We start from the raw sequence: 16716 nt of genomic DNA, 5'->3' as shown, positions 1-16716 counted from the left end.
CTAGTTGGACTAGGAAAGGAGGGAGTCCTACTCCCGGTGGGAGTAGGACTCCTCCCTGGCGCGCCCTCCCTTGGCCGGCCGCCCCCTCCCCCTTGCTCCTTTATATACGGGGGCAGGGGGGCACCCCAGAAGACAGAAGTTGATCTACGGATCATTCCTTAGCCGTGTGCGGTGCCCCCCTCCACCATATTCCACCTCGGTCATATCGTCGCGGAGTTTAGGCGAAGCCCTGCGCCGGTAGAGCATCATCATCATCACCACGCCGTCGTGCTGACGGAACTCATCCCCGAAGCTTTGCTGGATCAGAGCCCGGGGATCGTCATCGAGCTGAACGTGTGCTGAACTCGGAGGTGCCGTACGTTCGGTACTTGGATCGGTCGGATCATGAAGACGTACGACTACATCAACCGTGTTGTGTTAACGCTTCCGCTTACGGTCTACGAGGGTACGTGGACAACACTCTCCCCTCTCGTTGCTATGCCATCACCATGATCTTGCGTGTGCTTAGGAATTTTTTTTAAATTACTACGTTCCCCAACAGTGGCATCCGAGCTAGGTTTTATGCGTAGATGTTATATGCACGAGTAGAACACAAGTGAGTTGTGGGCGATATAAGTCATACTGCTTACCAGCATGTCATACTTTGGTTCGGCGGTATTGTGAGATGAAGCGGCCCGGACCGACATTACGCGTACGCTTACGCGAGACTGGTTTCACCGCTACGAGCACTCGTTGCTTAAAGGTGACCGGCGAGTGTCTGTCTCTCTCACTTTAGTTGAACCGAGTGTGGGTACGCCCGGTCCTTGCGAAGGTTAAAACAGCACCAACTTGACAAACTATCGTTGTGGTTTTGATGCGTAGGTAAGAACGGTTCTTGCTAAGCCCGTAGCAGCCACGTAAAATTTTGCAACAACAAAGTAGAGGACGTCTAACTTGTTTTTGCAGGGCATGTTGTGATGTGATATGGTCAAGACGTGATGCTATATTTTATTGTATGAGATGATCATGTTTTGTAACCGAAGTTATCGGCAACTGGCAGGAGCCATATGGTTGTCGCTTTATTGTATGAAATGCAAACGCCCTGTAATTGCTTTACTTTATCACTAAGCGGTAGCGATAGTCGTAGAAGCAATAGATGGCGTAACGACAACGATGCTACGATGGAGATCAAGGTGTCGCGCCGGTGACGATGGTGATCACGACGGTGCTTCGAAGATGGAGATCACAAGCACAAGATGATGATGGCCATATCATATCACTTATATTGATTGCATGTGATGTTTATCCTTTATGCATCTTATCTTGCTTTGGTTGATGGTAGCATTTTAAGATGATCTCTCACTAATTATCAAGAAGTGTTCTCCCTGAGTATGCACCGTTGCGAAAGTTCTTCGTGCTGAGACACCACGTGATGATCGGGTGTGATAGGCTCTACGTTCAAATACAACGGGTGCAAAACAGTTGCACACGCGGAATACTCGGGTTAAACTTGACGAGCCTAGCATATACAGATATGGCCTCGGAACACGGAGACCGAAAGGTCGAGCGTGAATCATATAGTAGATATGATCAACATAATGATGTTCACCATTGAAACTACTCCATCTCATGTGATGATCGGACATGGTTTAGTTGATTTGGATCATGTGATCACTTAGATGACTAGAGAGATGTCTGTCTAAGTGGGAGTTCTTAAGTAATATGATTAATTGAACTTGAATTTATCATGAACTTAGTCCTGGTAGTATTTTGCAAATTGTGTTATAGATCAATAGCTCGCGTTTTTGCTTCCCTATGTTTTTATATGTGTTCCTAGAGAAAACTATGTTGAAAAATGTTAGTAGCAATGATGCGGACTTGGTCCGTGATCTGAGGTTTATCCTCATTGCTGCACAGAAGAATTATGTCCTTGATGCACCGCTAGGTGACAGACCTATTGCAGGAGCAGATGTAGACGTTATGAACGTTTGGCTAGCTCAATATGATGACTACTTGATAGTTTAGTGCACCATGCTTAACGGCTTAGAATCGGGACTTCAAAGATGTTTTGAACGTCATGGACCATATGAGATGTTCCAGGAATTGAAGTTAATATTTCAAGCAAATACCCGAGTTGAGAGATATGAAGTCTCCAACAAGTTCTATTGCTAAAAGATGGAGGAGAACCGCTCAATTTGTGAGCATGTGCTTAGATTGTCTGAGTACTTCAATCGCTTGAATCAAGTGGGAGTTAATCTTCCAGATAAGATAGTGATTGACAGAATTCTCTAGTCACCATCACCAAGTTAGTAGAACTTTGTGATGAACTATAGTATGCAAGGGATGACGAAAACGATTCCGAGCTCTTCGTGATGTTGAAATCAACGAAGGTAGAAATCAAGAAAGAGCATCAAGTGTTGATGATTGACAAGACCACTAGTTTCAACAAAAGGGCAAAGGGAAAGAAAGGGAACTTCAAGTAGAATGACAAGCAAGTTGTCAGTCCCGCGAAGAAGCCCAAAGCTGGACCAAAGCCTGAAACAGAGTGATTATACTGCAAAGGAAATGGTCACTAGAAGCGGAAATGCCTTGAATATTTGGTGGATAAGAAGGATGGCAAAATGAACAAGAGTATATTTGATATACATGTTATTGATGTGTACCTTACTAGTGTTTATAGTAACCCCTGAGTATTTGATACTTGTTCGCTTGCTAAGATTAGTAACTCGAAACAGGAGTTACAGAATAAACAGAAACTAGTTGAGGGTGATGTGACGATGTGTGTTGGAAGTGGTTCCAAGATTGATATGATCATCATCGCACACTCCCTATACTTTCAGGATTAGTGTTGAACCTAAATAAATGTTATTTGGTGTTTGCGTTGAGCATGAATATGATTTGATCATGTTTATTGCAATACGGTTATTCATTTAAAGTCAGAGAATAATTGTTGTTTTGTTTACATGAATAAGACCTTCGATGGTCATACACCCAATGAACATAGTTTGTTGGATCTCGATCATAGTGATACACATATTCATAATATTGATGCCAAAAGATGAAAAGTTAATAATGATAGTGCAACTTATTTGTGGCACTGCCGTTTGGGTCATATCAGTGTAAAGCGCATGAAGAAACTCCATAAAGATGGATTTTCGGAATCACTTGGTTATGAATCATTTGATGCTTGCGAACCGTGCCTTTTGGGCAAGATGATTAAAAACTCCGTTCTCCGGAATAATGGAACAAGCTACTGACTTATTGGAAATAATACATACCGATGTATGCGATCCAATGAGTGTTGATGCTCGTGGCAAGTATCGTTATTTTTTGACCTTCACAAAATGATTTGAGCAGATATGGGTATACCTACTTGATGAAACATAAGTCTGAAATAATTGAAAGGTTCAAAGAATTTCAGAGTGAAGTGGAAAAATCATCATAACAAGAAAATAAAGTTTCTACGATCTGATCGCGGAGACGAATATTTGAGTTACGAGTTTGGTCTTCAGTTAAAACAATGTGGAATAGTTTCACAGCTCATGCCACCTGGAACACCACAATGTTATGGTGTGTCCGAACGTTGTAACCGCACTTTATTGGATATGGTGCGATCTATGATGTCTCTTATCGGTTTTACCACTATCGTTTTGGGGTTGTGCATTAGAGACAGCTGCATTCACGTTTAAAAGGGCACCATCTAAATCCGTCGAGACAACACCGTATGAACTATGGTTTAGCAGTAAACCTAAGCTGTCATTTCTTAAAGTTTGGAGTTGCGATGCTTATATGAAAAAAGTTTCAACCTGATAAGCTCAAACCCAAATCAGAGAAGTGCGTCTTCATAGAATACCCAAAGTTAACTATTGGGTACACCTTCTATCACAGATCGGAAGGCAAGTTATTCATTGCTAAGAATGGATCCTTTCTAGAGAAGGAGTTTCTCTCGAAAGAAGTGAGTGGGAGGAAAGTAGAACTTGATGAGGTAACTGTACCTGCTCCCTTATTGGAAAGTAGTTCATCACAGAAATATGTTCCTGTGACTACTACACCAATTAGTGAGGAAGTTAATGATGATGATCATGAAACTTCAGATCAAGTTGCTACCAAACCTCGTAGGTCTTCCAGAGTAAGATCCGCACCAGAGTGGTACGGTAATCCTGTTCTGGAAGTCATGTTACTAGACCATGATGAACCTACGAACTATGAGGAAGCGATTATGAGCCCAGATTCCACGAAATGGCTTGAGGCCATAAAATCTGAGATATGATCCATATATGAGAACGAAGTATGGACTTTGATTGACTTGCTCGATGATCAGCAAGCCATGTTAAATAAATGGATCTTCAAGAGGAAGACGGACATTGATAGTAGTGTTACTATCTACTAAGCTCGACTTGTTGCGAAATGTATTCAACAAGTTCAAGGTGTTGAATACGATGAGATTTTCTCACTCGTATCGAAGCTTAAGTCTGTCTGAATCATGTTAGCAATTGCCACATTTTATGAAATCTGGCAAATGGATGTCAAAACTGCATTCCTTAATGGATTTATTAAAGAAGAGTTGTATATGATGCAACCAGAAAGTTTTTGTCAATCCTAAAGATGCTAACAAAGTGTGCAAGCTCCAGCAATCCATCAATGGACTGGTGCAAGCATCTCGGAGTTGGAATATACGCTTTGATGAGTTGATCAAAGCATATGGTTTTATACAGACTTTTGAAGAAGCCTGTATTTACAAGAAAGTGAGTGGGAGCTCTGTAGCATTTCTAATATTATACGTGGATGACATATTGTTAATTGGAAATGATATGGAAATTCTGGATAGCATGAAAGGATACTTGAATAAGAGTTTTTCAAAGCAAGACCTTGGTGAAGCTGCTTACACATTGAGCATCAAGATCTATATAGATAGATCAAGACGCTTGATAAGATTTTTCAATGAGTACATACCTTGATAAATTTTTGAAATAGTTCAAATTGGAACAGTCAAAGAAGGAGTTCTTGCCTGTGTTACAAGGTGTGAAGTTGAGTAAGACTCAAGACTCGACCATTGCAGAAAATAGAAAGAGAATGAAAATTCATTCCCTATGCCTCAGTCATAGGTTCTATAAAGTATGCTATGCTGTGAACCAGACCTATTGTATACCTTGCTCTGTGTTTGGCAAAGGAATACAATTTTGATCTAATAAGTATATCACTGGACATGGGTCAAGAATATCCTTAGTGAGGACTAAGGAGATGTTTCTCGATTATAGAGGTGATAAAAGAGCCTGTCGTAAAAGTTACAACGATGCAAGCTTTTACACCAATCCAGATGACTCTAAATCTCAATCTGGATACATATTGAAAGTGGAAGCAATTAGCTAGAGTAGCTCCGTGCAGATCATTGTGGACATAGAATATTTGCGAAATACATACGGCTCTGAATATGACAGACCCATTGACTAAGCTTCTCTCACGAGCAAAACATGATCATACCTTAGTACTCTTTTGGGTGTTAATCACATAGCGATGTGAACTAGATTATTGACTCTAGTAAACCCTTTGGGTGTTAATCACATAGCGATGTGAACTAGATTATTGACTCTAGTAAACCCTTTGGGTGTTGATAACATGATGATGTGAACTATGGGTATTAATCACATGCAGATGTGAATATTGGTGTTAAATCATATAGCGATGTGAACTAGATTATTGACTCTAGTGCAAGTGGGAGACTGAAGGAAATATGCCCTAGAGGCAATAATAAAGTTATTATTTATTTCCTTATTTCATGATAAATGTTTATTATTCATGCTAGAATTGTATTAACCGGAAATATAATACATGTGTGAATACATAGACAAACATAGTGTCACTAGTATGCCTCTACTTGACTAGCTCGTTTATCAAAGATGGTTATGTTTCCTAGCCATGGACAAAAGAGTTGTCATTTGATTAATGGGATCACATCATTAGGAGAATGATGTGATTGACATGACCCATTTCGTTAGCCTAGCACTTGATCGTTTAGTATGTTGCTATTGCTTTCTTCATGACTTATACATTTTCTGTAACTATGAGATTATGCAACTCCCGTTTACCGGAGGAACACTTTGGGTGCTACCAAATGTCACAACATAACTGGGTGATTATAAAGGAGTACTACAGGTGTCTCCGAAGGTACATGTTGAGTTGGCGTATTTCGAGATTAGGTTTTGTCACTCCGATTGTCGGAGAGGTATCTCTGGGCCCTCTCGGTAATGCACATCATTATAAGCCTTGCAAGCAATGTGACCAAATGAGTTGGTCACGGGATGATGCATTACGGAACGAGTAAAGAGACTTGCCGGTAATGAGATTGAACTAGGTATTGGATACTGACGATCAAATCTCGGGCAAGTAACATACCGATGACAAAGGGAACAACGTATGTTGTTATGCGGTTTGACCAATAAAGATCTTCGTAGAATATGTAGGAACCAATATGGGCATACAGGTTCCGCTATTGGTTATTGACCGAGAATAGTTCTAGGTCATGTCTACATAGTTCTTGAACCCGTAGGGTCCGCACGCTTAACGTTACGATGACAGTTATATTATGAGTTTATGAGTTTTGATGTACCGAAGGAGTTCGGAGTCCCGGATGAGATCGGGGACATGACAAGGAGTCTCGAAATGGTCGAGACGTAAAGATCGATATATTGGACGACTATATTCGGAGTTCGGAAATGTTCCGAGTGATTCGGGTATTTTTCGGAGTACCGGAGAGTTACGGGAATTCGCCGGGAGAAGTATTGGGCCTTATTGGGCCATACGGGAAAGAGAGAGGGGCTGCCTAGGGCAGCCCCCCCCCCCAAGGCCTAGTCCGAATTGGACTAGGGGGAGGGGCCGCACCCCCTCCTTCCTTCCCTTCTCTCTTCCCTTTCCTTCTCTCCTACTCCTACTACATGGAAGGTCTCCTAGTTGGACTAGGAAAGGAGGGAGTCCTACTCCCGGTGGGAGTAGGACTCCTCCCTGGCGCGCCCTCCCTTGGCCGGCCGCCCCCTCCCCCTTGCTCCTTTATATACGGGGGCAGGGGGCACCCCAGAAGACAGAAGTTGATCTACGGATCGTTCCTTAGCCGTGTGCAGTGCCCCCCTCCATCATATTCCACCTCGGTCATATCATCGCGGAGTTTAGGCGAAGCCCTGCGCCGGTAGAGCATCATCATCGTCACCATGCCGTCGTGCTGACGGAACTCATCCCCGAAGCTTTGCTAGATCGGAGCCCGGTGATCGTCATCGAGCTAAACGCGTGCTGAACTCGGAGGTGCCGTACGTTCGGTACTTGGATCGGTCGGATCGTGAAGACGTACGACTACATCAACCGCGTTGTGTTAACGCTTCCGCTTACGGTATACGAGGGTACGTGGACAACACTCTCCCCTCTCGTTGCTATGCCATCACCATGATCTTGCGTGTGCGTAGGATTTTTTTTTAAATTACTACGTTCCCCAACAGTAACGGTAAGCATATTGAACAAAATCAACGCCCACAACAACTTGTGTTCTACTCGTGCATAGAATCTACGCAATAGACCTAGCTCATGATGCCACTGTTGGGGAACGTAGCAGAAATTCAAAATTTTCTACGCATCACCAAGATCAATCTATGGAGAGACTAGCAACAAGAGAGAGGGGAGTGCATCTTCATACCCTTGAAGATCGTGATGCGGAAGCGTTACAAGAACGCGGTCGGTGGAGTCGTTCACGAAGCGATTCAGATCATGGCCGAATCCGATCTAAGCACCGAACAACGGTGCCTCTACGTTCAACACATGTACAGCCCGGGGACGTCTCCTCCTTCTTGATCCAGCAAGGGGAGAGGAGAAGTTGAGGGAGAACTCCGACAGCATGACGGCATGGTGGTGATGGAGCTCGTGGTTCTCCGGCAGGGCTTCGCCAAGCACTACGGAGGAGGAGGAGGTGTTGGAGGAGGGAGGGGCTGCGCCAGGGAAAGGGTGCGGCTGCCCTCTCTCTCCCTCACTATATATAGGGGGAAGGTAGGAGGGGGAGGCGCCCTAGGGTTCCCTAGGGGAGGGGCGGCGGCCACAGGGGAAACCCTAGATGAGTTTGGGCGCCCCCACCCCCTAGGAAACTTGCCCCCCAAGCCGGGAGGGGCGGCTGCCCTAGGGATGGCGCCCCCACCTCTCCTGGTTACGTGAGATGGGGTGGGAGGGGCGCTCAGCCCCTTAGTGGGCTGATGTGCCCTCTCCCCTTGGCCCATAAGGCCCCCCAATGCTTGCCGGGGCCTCCGAAACCCCTTTCGGACACGCTGGTTATCACCTGGTATCCCCGGAACAATTCCGGACTCCAATACCCTTTGTCCAATATACCAATCTTCACCTCCGGACCATTCCGGAGCTCCTCGTCATGTCCGGGATCTCATCCGGGACTCCGAACAACCTTCGGTAACCACATACTATTTCCCATAACAACTCTAGCATCACCGAACCTTAAGTGTGTAGACTCTACGGGTTTGGGAACCATGCTGACATGATCGAGACGTTCTCCGGTCAATAACCAACAGCGGGATCTAGATACCCATGTTGGCTCCCACATGTTCCACGATGATCTCATCGGATGAATCACGATGTCAAGGATTCAAGCAACCCCGTATGCAATTCCCTTTGTCAATCGGTATGTTACTTGCCCGAGATTCGATCGTCGGTATCCCAATACCTCGTTCAATCTCGTTACCGGCAAGTCACTTTACTCGTTCTGTAATGCATGATCCCGTGACTAACTACTTAGTCACATTGAGCTCATTATGATGATGCATTACCGAGTGGGCCCAGAGATACCTCTCCGTCATACGGAGTGACAAATCCCAGTCTCGATTCGTGCCAACCCAACAGACACTTTCGGAGATACCCGTAGTGCACCTTTATAGCCACCCAGTTACGTTGTGACGTTTGGCACACCCAAAGCATTCCTACGGTATCCGGGAGTTGCACAATCTCATGGTCTAAGGAAATGATACTTGACATTAGAAAAGCTTTAGGAAACGAACTACACGATCTTGTGCTATGCTTAGTATTGGGTCTTGTCCATCACATCATTCTCCTAATGATGTGATCCCGTTATCAATGACATCTAATGTCCATGGTCAGGAAACCATAACCATCTATTGATCAACGAGCTAGTCAACTAGAGGCTCACTAGGGACATGTTGTGGTCTATGTATTCACACATGTATTACGGTTTCCAGTTAATACAATTATAGCATGAACAATAGACAATTACCATGAACAAGGAAATACAATAATAACCATTTTATTATTGCCTCTAGGGCATATTTCCAACAAACTAAAGCCTCTTTTCTGCAAAAAAGAAAAATAAAAGAAAACCGAAGCTTCTATTGTTCCGCGGAATTGAAGGTTGGCAAAACCGCTCGTGGTCTGCGGGCCGCGACACTAGAGTGTGGTCGTGCGGATTTCTATTGAGTTGCAAGTTCGTTGCATTGGCGGCAGACTAGCCGAAAGATTTGCATCATTGTAGTAGCTATCCAAGCTCAGTCATTGAGAAGATCGGGCCGTCCAGTATCATCTTGGTATTGGATTAGATTTCTTGGAAAAATTCAAGATGCATGCAATAGCCCAAAAGACGAAGTCACACAAAATGCAGCTAACATCATATAGATAAAACTAAAGCACTATAAGTTGCTATTGTGACCGAAATTTAACCTGGAGTAAGTAATGCAAAATCTAGTATATATTCAGGTTGAATACCATCGTTGGTGTTATAGTGAAGGTTTATATTGTTTTTTGTATTCGCAGGAGGAATTGTCCGACAAATATCTAGGGTTATCCTTGTTGATTGGAGTGGATAGAATTGAATGTTTTAAACATCTGGTTGGAGCAATTACTAAAGTAACTAGTGGATGGAAGGAGAAAATACTTTCTACCAGAGCTAAAGAAGTGCTTCTGAAAGTCGTGGCACAAGCCATACCGTCCTACACGATATTTGTACTCAAGTTTCCAAAAAAACATGTGCAAAGGAATCACTGATAAAATTTCATAGTTCTGGTGGGGTGACGATGCTAATGGAAGGAAAATTCACTGGTTTGCCTGTTGAAAAATCTGTGTACAAGAGAAGCGAGGCAGTTTGGAGTTTTGTGATCCAAGCAGTTTTAGTCTGGCAATGCTTGCAAGACAAGTTTGGAGGGTATTGTGTAATCCATAATTTATGTGTGCTAGAGTGTTTAGGGCGAAATATTATCCAGATAGTAAACTTTTGAATGCAAAGATGAAAAAGGGTGCATCTTTCACTAGGCACAAAGATACTAGCTGGGGGTGCTACTTTTAATAGAGGATGTATTTGAAGAGTCGGAGACGGAACGAAATTATATATTTGGGAAGATAGGTGGCTCCCAAACAGCCCCACAGCTAAGATCATAACACCGCAAGGTACGTGTTTGTTGAGCTAGGCGTATGACTTGAGAAATCCTGCTACTGGCTTATGGGATGAGATCTTAGTACGCGGCATCTTCTAGCCAATGGATGCCAACAAAATCCTGACGATCCCTCTATCGAGTCATGGTCTAGAAGATTTGGTAGCATAGCGATTTACTAGGACCGGTTTGTTTACAGTGCGGTGAACCTATCACTGTGAAAGGACACACTATTAATCATGTATGGAGCACTTTGTGGAGCTTCTCGTGAAGGTTGGTTTTTTTCATGGAAGGAACTGCAGGGAATTCTTCCATGCTTCAACGTTTGGCAAATATTACACATACCGTTGTCGAGCCAATGTCCTTGATGTATGATTCACCGCCAAGATACTAGGTATAAATTGTTTGATTGTATCCATGCTAAGGAAGTTTAGAGGAAACTGGAGCTACTTGATATCATTTTTTTTCGAAAAGGGGGACTCCCCAGCCTCTGCATCAGAAAAATGCATACGGCCACAATTATATAAATAAATAAGTTCAACAGAGTCTAGCGGTCTGCTTCAAAAAAAGCTGGCACACAAAGAGCAACAAAAGCAAATAAGGCCCAAAAGCCACAACCGGCTGGCAAAAGATGAATAGGTAAACTAGTCGCCTATCCGATTACATGATCGCCATCCAAACCGGTTGAAGATATCTCGCGCTACCATCTCCCACCTGAGAGATCCAGTAACCAAACGCTCCCTGGCCTCTGTCGGAGTGAGTAAGGACCACATACGGATTAGCGCAGTAACCCGGAATAAAACCTGCAAAAAATGAATAGTTGTTGTTCTGTTAAAAGCCAAATCATTTCTGCAGTTCCAAATTGCCCATAACAACGCACACACTCCTACGCGAATTTGTCTAGCTGTTTCGGACTCTATCCCAACCAGCCACGTTCCAAATAACGACCTGACCGAATGCGGAGGAGAAATGTTAAAGGCAACTTGCACCGAACGCCATAAGACCTTCGCCAACGGGCAATCAAAGAAGAGGTGCTTGATATTTTCATCCCGATCACAGAAACTACACCTAGTAGATTCTGTCCAGTTTCGCTTAACCAGATTATTTTTCGTTAAGATAACTTGTTTATGTACAAACCACATAAACACTTTGATTTTTAGAGGAACCTTAACTTTCCAAACATGTTTGGAAGTAGGAATCACACTAGAATTGATGACATCAATATACATCGACTTGACTATGAATTTCCCAGATCTAGTAAGCTTCCAACACAACTTATCGGGCTGATGCGTAAGCTGAACCTCCATCAGTCTACGCACCAGATGAAGCCAGTCTTCCCACCGGTCTCCAACAAGCACCCTCCTAAACTGAATATTCAGGGGAGTGGACTGCAAACTCGTTGCAACTAGAGCATCACGACGCTGCACAATACGATAAAGCGAAGGATACTGAAGCGCCAACGGCGCTTCCCCCGGCCAAGTATCCTCCCAGAAGCGAGTATTGTTGCCATCACCAACAATAAACTTTGTTCTATTAAAGAAAGTAGCTTTGACTCTCATTAGCCCTTTCCAGAATGGCGAATCAGTCGGTCTGACTATCACCTACGACAAAGTCTTAGAGTGGAGGTACTTGTTACGCAGAATCTGTGCCCAAGTAGCTTCAGTCTCAGCTGCTAACTTATATAGCCACTTGCTGAGAAGACATCTATTCTTGACCTCAAGATTTTCAATACCAAGACCCCCTTGGTCCTTCGGTCGGCAGATGACGTCCCATTTGGCTAAATGGTACTTTCTCTTAAGTTCATCACTTTGCCAAAAGAAACGAGACCGAAAGAAGTCCAGCCTTTTTCTAACTCCAACTGGTACTTCAAAAAAGGACAGAAGGAACATAGGCAAACTCGTGAGCACCGAATTAATCAGAATCAACCGGCCTCCATACGACATGAGTTTGCCCTTCCAGCAACTCAGTTTCTTCTCAAACCGATCCTCGATACACTTCCATTCACCGTTAGTCAGCTTACGATGGTGAATGGGGATACCTAGGTAATTGAACGGGAGTGCTCCCAATTCACACCCAAATAATTGCTTATATGCATCTTGTTCCTCTTTGGCTCTACCAAAACAGAACAACACACTTTTATGTAAGTTAATCTTCAGACCGGTCAATTGCTCAAACAGGCACAACACCAGCTTCATATTTCTCGCTTTGGCCAAGTCATGCTCCATAAAGATGATCGTATCATCTGCGTACTGTAGGATGGACACACCACCATCAACTAGATGAGGCACCAAGCCACCTACCTGGCCGGCCTCCTTTGCCCTACCTATTAGGATTGCCAACATGTCAACGACGATGTTGAACAAGATAGGAGACATTGGATCACCTTGTCTCAGGCCCTTATGTGTCTGGAAATAATGACTGATATCGTCATTCACTTTAATTCCAACACTCCCTTTTTGCGTGAAGGATTCGACTTGTCGTCTCCAAACTTCATCGAAACCCTTCATGCGTAGTGCCTGTTGAAGGAAAGGCCATTTGACTTTGTCGTACGCTTTCTTGAAATCCACCTTGAAAACAACGCCATCAAGTTTTTTTGTGTGAATCTCATGGAGAGTTTCATGCAAGACCACAACCCCTTCAAGGACGTTCCTGTTCGGCATGAAAGCAGACTGAGTAGGCTGCACCATAGTATGCGCAATCTGTGTGAGCCTATTCATCCCGACCTTAGTAAAATTTTTGAAACTAACATTGAGAAGACAGATATGCCGGAATTGCTCAATCCGCACTGCCTCTGTCTTCTTGGGAAGTAAGGTTATCGTTCCAAAATTCAGCTGAAAAAGGTGAAGCTGGCCGGAGAATAAATCATTGAACAAAGGCAAGAGATCTCCTTTAATAATGTGCCAACATTTCTTGTAGAACTCTGCCGGGAAACCATCCGGGCCAGGAGCCTTATTATTCTTCATCTGGGAAATGGCCTCAAACACCTCTTTCTCAGAGGAAGGAGCTACTAAAATATCATTCTCAACAGCCGTAAGTTGAGGCACATCCTCAATCCTAGACTCATCCAGCGACACACAGTTGTCCTCTGGAGGCCCAGACAGCTGCTTGTAATACTCAGTAATATATTGCTTTAAGTTTTCCTGACCAAGAATCGTTCCCTCGTCTTGTTCAAGCTGAAAGATCCTCTTCTTTCTATGCTTACCATTGGCGATCAAGTGAAAAAATTGAGTGTTCGCATGGTGTTGATCTGTTGGAAAGTGTGGTGTTGGAAGAACTATTACCTACACATGGGATAACACCAATGCATATTGGCACAACAGATTTTAAAGAAACTATCCTGATAGTGGCATGGTATATTTTGTGGTGTAGAAGGAGTCTTATTCATGGGGATGATGTGCCACCGGCCACACAAGCAACAATGTCAATACATGCGATTGCAACAAACAACATTCGAGCAATGAGAAAGCAAACTATACCGAAGAAGAGTTGTTGGGAGAAGCCGAGGGAGAACTCTGTGATGATAGGATGCATCGTTTGATCAAAACACTAATAAGGGAGAGCTGGGTGTAGTGGCTCATGACTCTTGTGGTAAGTTCATTGCTGCAAGTAGTGATTTTATTGATTAGGGCTGGAAAAAAAGCTCGAAGCTCGCGTACTAAACAAGTAGCTCGTGACTCGGCTCGAATCGACTCGAAGTCGAAGAATAACGAGTCGAGTCGAGCTTTAGATTAAGATCGTTTATGGGCCAAGTTAAACGAGCCAATCTCACGAGTACTCGGGTAACTCGTTAGGCTCGATACAATAGATCAGCCACTCCCAATACAAAGAAAGATCAGCCACTAAACAGTCTACGTCCCAGGCGCACAACACAAGGCCCAGCCGTGGAAGGCCTAGCTTCCTAGGAGACTCATGCGTTACAAGCAAATTACAATTTTTTTTGTGATATATATATTTAATATATACATAATTATTTTTATAATATTTGAGGGCTTTATGTTTATATCTTTAACGAGCTTAACAAGCTAAACGAGCCAGCTGCGAGTTATACGAGTCGAGCCAATCTTGGATTTGAGCTCGTTATAGTAACGAGTCGAGTCGAGCTAGCTCGTTAATGAAACGAGCTCTAGCAAGTCGAGCCAAGCTGGCTCAACTCGGCTCGAATTCCAGCACTATTGTTGATTACTAGATCGGAAACGCGCCTTGGCGCGAGGGTGCCGGTCTCAACGTTTTGGCCAAGCAGATAGTATGAAGTTAGTAGGAATCCAGATTTAGTGTATGCTTTCGCATAGGATAGCAAAAATATTTGTGATAGATGCAAGACATAATGGAGTTCGATATCAGCTTAAGATTATAAGGCAACATCGAGTAAGATTATAAGGCAACATCGAGTTCAGTGCTCATAAGACCACAAAACATAACCATCCGGCATTATGTTCGAAACCAAAAGCGTAAATATAGGAGGGAAAATAATAAAAGGAGAACATAATAAAGGAGAAACAACTACGAAACCATAGCTATTAAGCATACTAATAAGTGGTTTCATTCAACTGCCTTATCGATCAACCTCATAGGTGGCACTTCACATGAACCTGATGCAAACAACTTGTGAGATAAACTGTATATAATGATTTCTGTACAGACAGTGCACATGCGATTTTGTATCTTAGCATTTTAAAGCTTATGGGCTGTAAGCGTTAGTTCCCCCCTTTCAATCTCAAAGGCAAAGACTCATCTCTGAAACTCTATGACCCCTGCTGCTTTGACAAAGTTACAAATTGTTTGTTATCATGGCCCTCTTGTTCGTGTCCATTATTATACGGACCTGTCTTGTGACACCTCAAGTGCTGAGTTTCACCATCATGTCCTCGACCGGTTCATTGAGATGGTCCTTTAGATATAGCTTCGTGAAGCGACAGGAGAAGCACTGGAAAAAGAAACATTAATTGGCCATATTTGGGTACTACGATTCTCTACTTGTGAGAAGTAGGGTTTTTAAGATCCATACCATCCTCTGTCCAGGAGTCATGAAAGTCTTGTTCATCTCGCAAACATAATACTTGATGAGAGTGACAGTTGAACCAAAGTAATGCTCAAGTCATTTGATCTCGCACGAGAAATGTCATATTCGCCTGCATATTGTATCTGAAGATGTCAAAAACTACCCAACTGTGGTGCTGCATGGTAGCATTTGATCTTTAGCCATGATTAAAAAAATATAAACATGAGAAATGGATCTGAGCTTGTTCATACATACACATTTTAATATTTCCATTCCGACACACTCTTATATGAATTAAACCTCAACACGCTTAGTTTTCTACACTGGATCCTTTTATAGACATGCTAATGATGGAACTCAAAAATGAATAAATCACCAATGCAGGAAAAGCCTCATTTACTTGGACCATACAGAACAACGAGAGACAGGACAGTGACAATGTATAATAAATTACTGGCAGTGGAGATTAGCGACACTCATGACTTGTCGCCATAAAAGCCATAAGCCCTCCCACACTCGTCACACGTAAATACGCAAGAACATAAGCAAATGTATTTTTTAGGAAAAAAAGTCCAGAAATCCACATTTTGATACATGCAGCAGTTCATGTATTCTCCATAAAACAGAGAATGTAAGCCTCATATTAATTCATCCTTTCACACATAACTTAACATGTAGCAAAAAGATTTAATCTATAGTTCAAGATTAATGAGCGCAAAATAAATAAGTCCTTTACAATAAGGCAATTATTGATTAGAATGGAGTTCGAAGACATCGTATATTTACTTGATGGAACCTGCAGTAAAAAAAAGTACAGAACGAGCTCGTGCTCATCAAAGGTGTCCTCGAGATCAAACGACCAAGTAAGAACTCCCAAACCTCTGACATAATAGCAGGGTGTACACCTTAAACCATAGAAAATATAGAGCCAACCTTTGTTAGAGATTATATGAGGAGGAGGTGAAAAAGTAATGGTGTTAAAATGAAATGAGGGACGTTTCAGATATCTTTACCCTTATATGAATCCAGTTTAGAACATAGGGAATATTTAGGGAGCCTTGTTGCAGAAGTACACCATGCCATTTTCAATCAGTTTCTAAAACACAAAGCATTTTCTTAATTTCATTAGAGGCATAATTTGGGTGAGAACCTTTCAGCCATGTAATGCAAGTATTATATGCATTTTAGAAATAATTGAGCTAACCTTTCAGCTACAACTACCACCATAACTCTGATTTGACCGAGCAAAAAGGCTCTCTATGTGAATCAGTTTCTAAAACACAAAGTAAATTGCATATTAATGAGTTAACCAAGCCATGGCAC

This window comes from Triticum dicoccoides, chromosome 7B (genome assembly GCF_002162155.2).
Source record: "Triticum dicoccoides isolate Atlit2015 ecotype Zavitan chromosome 7B, WEW_v2.0, whole genome shotgun sequence".
In the NCBI taxonomy this organism is placed as follows: domain Eukaryota; kingdom Viridiplantae; phylum Streptophyta; class Magnoliopsida; order Poales; family Poaceae; genus Triticum; species Triticum dicoccoides.
The sequence above is the reverse complement of the archived record's forward strand: the minus strand, read 5'-3'. Positions refer to the sequence as shown.